This window comes from Octodon degus, unplaced genomic scaffold, assembly GCF_000260255.1.
Source record: "Octodon degus isolate 3935 unplaced genomic scaffold, OctDeg1.0 scaffold00111, whole genome shotgun sequence".
Lineage (NCBI taxonomy): Eukaryota > Metazoa > Chordata > Mammalia > Rodentia > Octodontidae > Octodon > Octodon degus.
In genome coordinates this window covers 8,271,064-8,277,931 of record NW_004524687.1, presented here as the reverse complement: position 1 = coordinate 8,277,931, position 6,868 = coordinate 8,271,064, and the positions used below count along the sequence as shown (strand labels likewise).

General features: G+C 42.1%; 1 pseudogene; it reads left to right on the top strand.

Annotated features, from left to right (window-relative positions):
• Window positions 1-5,012: 5,012 nt before the first annotated feature.
• LOC101564096 lies at window positions 5,013-6,665 on the top strand (annotated as a pseudogene).
• Window positions 6,666-6,868: the final 203 nt, after the last annotated feature.

Here is a 6,868-nt window from a genome sequence, read left to right as displayed (position 1 = left end):
TAGTCTCACATTGTTCATCTTTGCATCGTCTTGCAGGTATTGAATTATTTTTTCCTGCATCCTAGTTGTTTTTAAGAGATCTTTTCTTACTTTTTCACTAGCTGCAATGGTGTCTTTAAGGTCAGAAAGTCTATTTTCACTTTCATTCAAAAGGTTTTACCAGCTTGTGATTGAGGTTTTTATTTCCTGCATATCACTTTGAATCTGCTTCATGCATTCTAATTCTTTCCTATATTGCTTATTCAAGGATTCCATCATTTTTATATTCTGCTGTGTTTTTTATCAATGTCTTCTTTAGAAGCACTTAGTACTTCTTTGATTATAGTTATCATTTCTTTTTTTTATTTCAGAAATTATTTCTGATCTGATTTCCCCTATACTTTTCTGCAGTTGTTTCTTTACTTCCTACGCTATTATTTCAGAGATATCAGGTGTGTGATTTCCAATTTCTTCTATGCTAGTGTCTTCTGCATTTGTTCTGGGTGGAGTCAGGGCCTGAGACAGCATTTTGTTCCTTCTCTTTGTCATTTTGTATACCACTGTCTTCTGTCCTTTGGTGTAGATCTTAGAGAGAGTTATTACCTTGGCACCATGTGCAAAGTTCAGACTCCTCCAGGTGGGTGTGGCTTGGGTCTGGCTGCTGTGTTCCACTTCTTCCTCCTGCAGCCCTTGAAGGCGAACCCTCTGTGACACTCTAGGAAGATGTTCTGCTCCTGAATCAGCTGGATGAGTCTTGCCTCTAGCCTCTTTGCAGGGAGTTCTGCTGAAGGGTTCCACACTGGGCCTGGGCTCTGGGTTTTATCAGGTTTTGGTGGGCCCTGCGCAGTCTCACTCACTGGCTGGGTCTATGCTCTGGGTCCAGTGAGGATCTGGCGGGTTCATCTCATTCACATGCTGGGCCTGGGCTCTGGGTCGATTCAGGATGCAGCAGGCTCTGGGCGGTCTCATTCACATACCAGGCCTGGGCTCTGAGTCGCATTAGGATCCGGTGTGCCCTGGGCCATGTCACTCACATGTTGGGCTAGGCTCTGTGTTGAATCAGGATCTGGCAGCCCCAGTTCATCTCACTCACACACCGGGCCTGGTCTCTGGGTTGATTCTGGATCTGGTGGGCCCTGGGCAGTCTCATTCACATGTCGGGCTCTGGGTATAATGAGGATCCAGTGGGCCCTAGGTCATTTCACTCACTGAAATCACGTATTTATAGAGAGCTCAAGTGGGTGGGAAATGGTGGAGTGGCAAGGAACAACAACTCAGCTTCTCTCAGATTTGAAATCCAGACACCAGAAAATAACTTGGGGACGAAGCAGCAGAATAAAAGAGTAAACATAAAAAAGGAAAGTAGATCCTTTGGAACCAGGAAAGAACTGACAGGAAAATTAAAACCCTATGGAAAAAGAAGAGACAAAATGTAACACAGAAAAGGGAAGGGACAGCCTGCTCTTTTTCCTCCTGAGAAAGGAAGACCAAATTTCAGCAACAAAGTGAAAGTGGGCCACTCCACAGGGACTCTGGGAGAGACACAGCAGGGAATGGAACCAAGGAGCTGGGAGCTGCCACAGCTGGTGAGTGACTCCAGTTTACATGTCCTGCATACCCACTGGAAAGAAAGAGTGCTTGGTTGAACACCCTTCTGTGTGTGTGACCATTTTAATGTGTGTGTGTGTGTGTGTGTGTGTGTGTGTGACCATTTTAATATGGACTCAGAGCAGTTGCAATTGCTTCAATTTAGGACTCCCAGTGCTGTGTTCCCCCAGTGACTGCGTGAGGGACAGCCACAAGATATGGTTGGGTGTCCTTGCCAGGCTAACAAGAGACCCCACAAGGGGTTTATGCTAATGGACTCAGGCTTCACTTTCATGGGCCGAGGTAAGGCTCAGCCTGAATTCCTCTTCCTCCTGCTCCTCCTCTCCTCCTCCTCCTTTTCCTCTTCCTTCCTCTCCTCCTTCTTTTGGTTTGTGTATTTGGCACAGGGTCTCAGTAGGCAGCTCCAACTCATAGTGATCCTTCTGTTTTCAGCCACCCAGTGCCAGGATTGCAGGCATATGCCACCACACTCAGACTCAGTTGCCGGCTCAGCATGCCCTGGGGGCAGGGCAGGCACAGCACGTGGGACTAGGAATTGAACCCTGGTCCCCAGGTGCTTAGTCCGCTGAACTATCTCTCCAGTCCTGGAATCTGATTACCTTCTTTATGTACCAAAGTGAGCAGGGACATGCCTTGACTTAGACACTGCCCCCAAATTGTAGATCCTAGAAGGAAACCATGTTTAAATCACAGAGAAATTTCTCTCTCTCTCTCTCTCTCTCTCTCTCTCTCTCTCTCTCTCTCTCTCTCTCTCTCTTTCCCTCTGTTCCTCCTTCCCTCCCTCCCTCCCTCCTTGGTCTTTTGTTTCTGTTTGTTGTTTGTTTTTTATTCTTGTTTTCTTCTCTTCTTTCTCTTCATTCTATTGAAGTGTAGGGAATTTTCCTTCTTGTTTCTTATTTTTTCTTCTCTCTTTTAATTACTCTCCCTTTAATTTTTTTCTCTGTTGCTTATTCTTTATATAGTTCCTTTTCTCTCTTTTTTTCTCAATCTCCCACTTCTCACCAGTTTTTTCTTACCTTTATCTAGTTCCACAAGCATTCTCCAATTTCCCAGTAAGATCTTTTCGCCACTTGACTCTCCTCCTTCTCATATCACAGACTTCAAGTTTCCAAGTTTTCTTCCCATATTTCCCCATTGCCACATCCCCTACTTATAATAGTATATCCACAAAGATTAATATTTTAATAGCCAATCAATTCTGTAAAATTACCATTGGAATATTTTCTACCGTTACTGGAGAAACAGCTATCACATTTAGTTTATCTTAGCTGTAAGTCAATACCTGAGCTGTCTTTTTTTCCCCCATAATTTTATTGATAAACAAATAGCAATGAGACAGTTTCAAACCAAATTGGTAGGACAGTTCCAATAATTAACACATTGCATACATTCTTCCTAGTGGTTAATTGCTGTACAAGATGTGGACATGATATCCTATCTACAAACACCATTAGAACAAATCCCTCTATTCATTAAGAGAATATAACTATATATCTATCCTAACCACTTTGGTTTTTTTTTTTTGATTTTCAAATTTTTTAATGTGTATGAACAGCAAATAAACCAGTATTAGTTATGAATCACTCTCATATGTTCAAATTATTAATGGTCAAGATTTCTGTTCTTCCCTTTTTGAAAAAGGTATCCTAACCACTTTGAATACACAGATACAAAATGGACATTCATCTGTATCCCCTTTTTTTGTTAAGTTCCGTTATTTGAATATTATCAGTGTGTTAACTCAGCAAAATAATCTAAAAGAGTTCAGTAGTCCATAATAGTATCCTGAGTTGTCTTAATGTTTACACTATAATATGAATTTCTTCTCTAGGATTAAATGTGGCACTGGTTGGTTCTATCATATATTAATATTCAATTTTTCTTGGCCACTAGTGTTATAGCTGATTTGTTTGATATTAATGTTTGTATGATTGTTACTATTTCTTTAAGCCAACACTCAGATTATCTTTGTGACACTAACAGTACTGGGAAGAATACATTCCTACAGACCTAGTAGCAGGTTAACTACACTGCATCCTACCTTCTTAAATTAGCCCAGGTGGTCAGGTCTTGGGGCTATGGCAAAGGACAGTTAGCCATGCCTAAAGTACAACATTGGTAAAGCAACTAAGATATCTACACTAACACCAAAGTCTTTATTTCATTTTTTATTTTTACTTTTTTGCAGAACCTGAGATTGAACTCAGGCCCTTGCACTTGCCAGGGAAGCGCTTATTCTACTGAGCTATCTCCCTGGCCCCAAACAACGAAGTCTTTAGAATTTCAGCAGCTGTATACATCAGCACAAAGCAAACAAATAAACAAAAAAAGTAGAAACACGAGAAGATAAGGCAATAAAATATCACCAAATCTCTCAACTCCCATCAAAACCAATCCAGAGGGGCACTGAGAAGAGGAAGAGCATAAGCCGTATGTTGAAATAACTTAAAAAAAATAGTAAAAGAGGTTAGAAAACAGATCAAAGAGGTACTCAGAAGTAATAGAGAAGGTATAATTAATCAGACAATGGAATTAAAAACCAAAATAATGCAGGGGCTTTTAGAAGACACTGATAAAGAGCTAGATGAGCTAAATAAAATGATATAAAACATGGATTTTTTTTTTTTTTTTTTTTTTGCTCCGAATGCCTTCAGGGCAGGTTTGGCTGGCTTGAGCTGTGGGGATTGAACCACAGCAACCTGAGCCTGACTGCTTTGTTGAAGCACCCACTTAAAGAACTGAGCTAAGGGGCAGGCCCCCAATGATATAAAACATGAATGACCAGTTTACCAAGGAATTAGAGTCTAGGAAAAAGTTTCAGTCAGAAATCCAGGAGATGAAAAATCATATTGAGAGTGCTCATTTGTTGAAAGCTACAGCCATGATGGAAGTTTGGTCATTGAGCCACTGTGGGGCCAGATTGGGCTCAGGGTAGGGAGATGAGAGATGGCAGATGTGGCAGCAGTGCCCTTGGGGATTCATCTGGCCTTCAGTAACAGCAGTAGTGGTGGTCCTCCCCTGCTGTGGAGTCCTATTCTAGCTGCTCTGCTTCACCCTGGCCTCTTCTGAGAGGGGCTGTGTAATGCATATACTCAGGCAGGAGCCGGGGGAGTCTTGAGGGTGGTGCTGCCCACTCCTTGGAGTGGAGTAGGGGAGGAGTAGCAGTGAGTGGTGGTGGCCTGCCATTGTTTTCAGGGCTAGGGATGCTGCAGAATTGGTGTCTTTCTTTTTCCTGTTCCAACATAGTGGCAGCAATGGAACCTCCTGGGAGTTGGGCCAGCTCTGAACCTCACCTCTGCTGTACCCACTTCCCAGCTGAACCTCTGGGGGCCACTGTAGGAGACAGCTGCCCAAGCATTGTCCATCCATCCAGTGGCCATTGCAACAGTCATTACTTGGGTGTGGTCCAGAGCTGAACAGCAGCAGAGTGAGGGGTATCAATGACCAAGTCCAGAGCCATCTCCATCCTGTAAGAAAAGCCCCCCCCCCCAGCAGCTTCTGCCATCTTTTCTTTAGCTTCAGGCTCTCAGATATGACATCCATGATCAAAGAGATTATTAGCAGAAACAAAAGAAGATATTGAGAGGATGGATTCACTTTAGACTTGACCTATATTTATTCAAACATTATTGCTATGGGATTTCCTGCAGAGGGACTCGAAGGCATATGCAGGAACAATACTGATGATTTATTAAGGTAATACATAACCATTATAGGATGTACAATCTATGTGCTAAAAGACATTATGACATCACCAAATTTAATTTAAGAGTTACACAGTTTCCTTTGAAAACAACATAATCCACTACAGTTAGAAGTTCTCAAACTTTTTGTGAAGAGCTTGACCAATGGCTAGGGGAAGTGAAGGTGACAATCAAGTTACATCAGTTCACTGTAAAGCTGGAAAGCAGTGGACTACTCTAATGATTTCTGCATATTTACTGCACCAGGGCAAAAATTTAAAAGTATAGATGTCCTAGATTTCTACAAGAACAGAAGGACCAGCGGCAAAAAGGGAGTAACTATTCCCAGTCAGAGCTGCTGTGTGTATTTCTATAGCTACATGTTGAAGAATCACCTGGTAATCAACCAACAGCACTGTTTCCCATGATGATGTTTGCAACTGCTCCAATGCTCAGTGACAGAACTTTTAGTCCTCATTTTATGGTCTGCCAACTGTTATGGTTTGTGTCTAGTTGTCCCCCTAAGCCTGATGCAGTCATTTGAGCAGCTTCTAGGGTTTGTGATTAATTCATGATCCATTGCTGGGATTGTGGGTTGTGTTATACCTGCCCTGGGTGGGGCATAATCTGCATACAAATGTAAGGAGAGGAAAGAGGCTAGCTAGCTGCTGCAGCTGCGGCTTCTGCCTTTGCTCTTTGCTGTTTTCCACCCCCATGAACTACTGCCCTTTGTCTTGTGCCGGTTCTGCCTTGGAGCCAGCTGAGACTGACTGAAATCTCCACTAAGTGTGAGCTAAATAAACCTTTCCTTCCTTAATTTTAAGTGCCTGTATTTGTTCCAGCAATGAGTGACAGCCAACTAAAAGTGAAGATATGTTCCTCCAATTCAGGACCCTAAAGATGGGAAGACAAGTTCATGTACTTTGAGTTCTCTTAGTCTTGCCTGTGTGTGGTGATGTCAAGGTAGAGTTCTTCCACAAATAGAACAAGATGACTAAAATGGACAAAATGTTTCACTTTTGGATAAATATATTCTTCATACCGGGACCAGAGGAAACCTCAAAAAGTAGAAAATGAAAGTTATTTGATGAAGAAATTAATGCTATTTGCAGGATAGAGTGGGGAGATAATGGTAAAGAATATCTAGTACTTCCTTTAGTAAAAAATATTCTTGATGAAGTAAAGATAAGAAAAGCCACAATTTTTCATCCAAATTTTAAGATGAGCCTGTATTTCATAAAAACAGTAGGGAAGCCCTCAAATCCAGAGAGTGGAAGTTGAACTTCTGTAATGCCAGATGTCAGTGACAATGAACATGACCATTATAGATATTCTAACACCACTGAGAATGAGCTCTTTTATGAAAATCTGATATTTTTAATCAATAGGGGTTAAAAACTGATGGGTTGAGAACTGGCAGTCAACTTGTAACACCCAGCTAAACACAGCCAGCATGGTGTTGGGCGTTGGAGGCCCACCTGAGCATTGATGCCAGCAGCATAAGAGGCAGAACTAGTGAAGAGGAAGAGAAGCTGCTGGGTACTGTTAGAAGCTGTAAGGAGCTGTTGGTTATCTTGGAGGAGACTGTCATGCTGGCT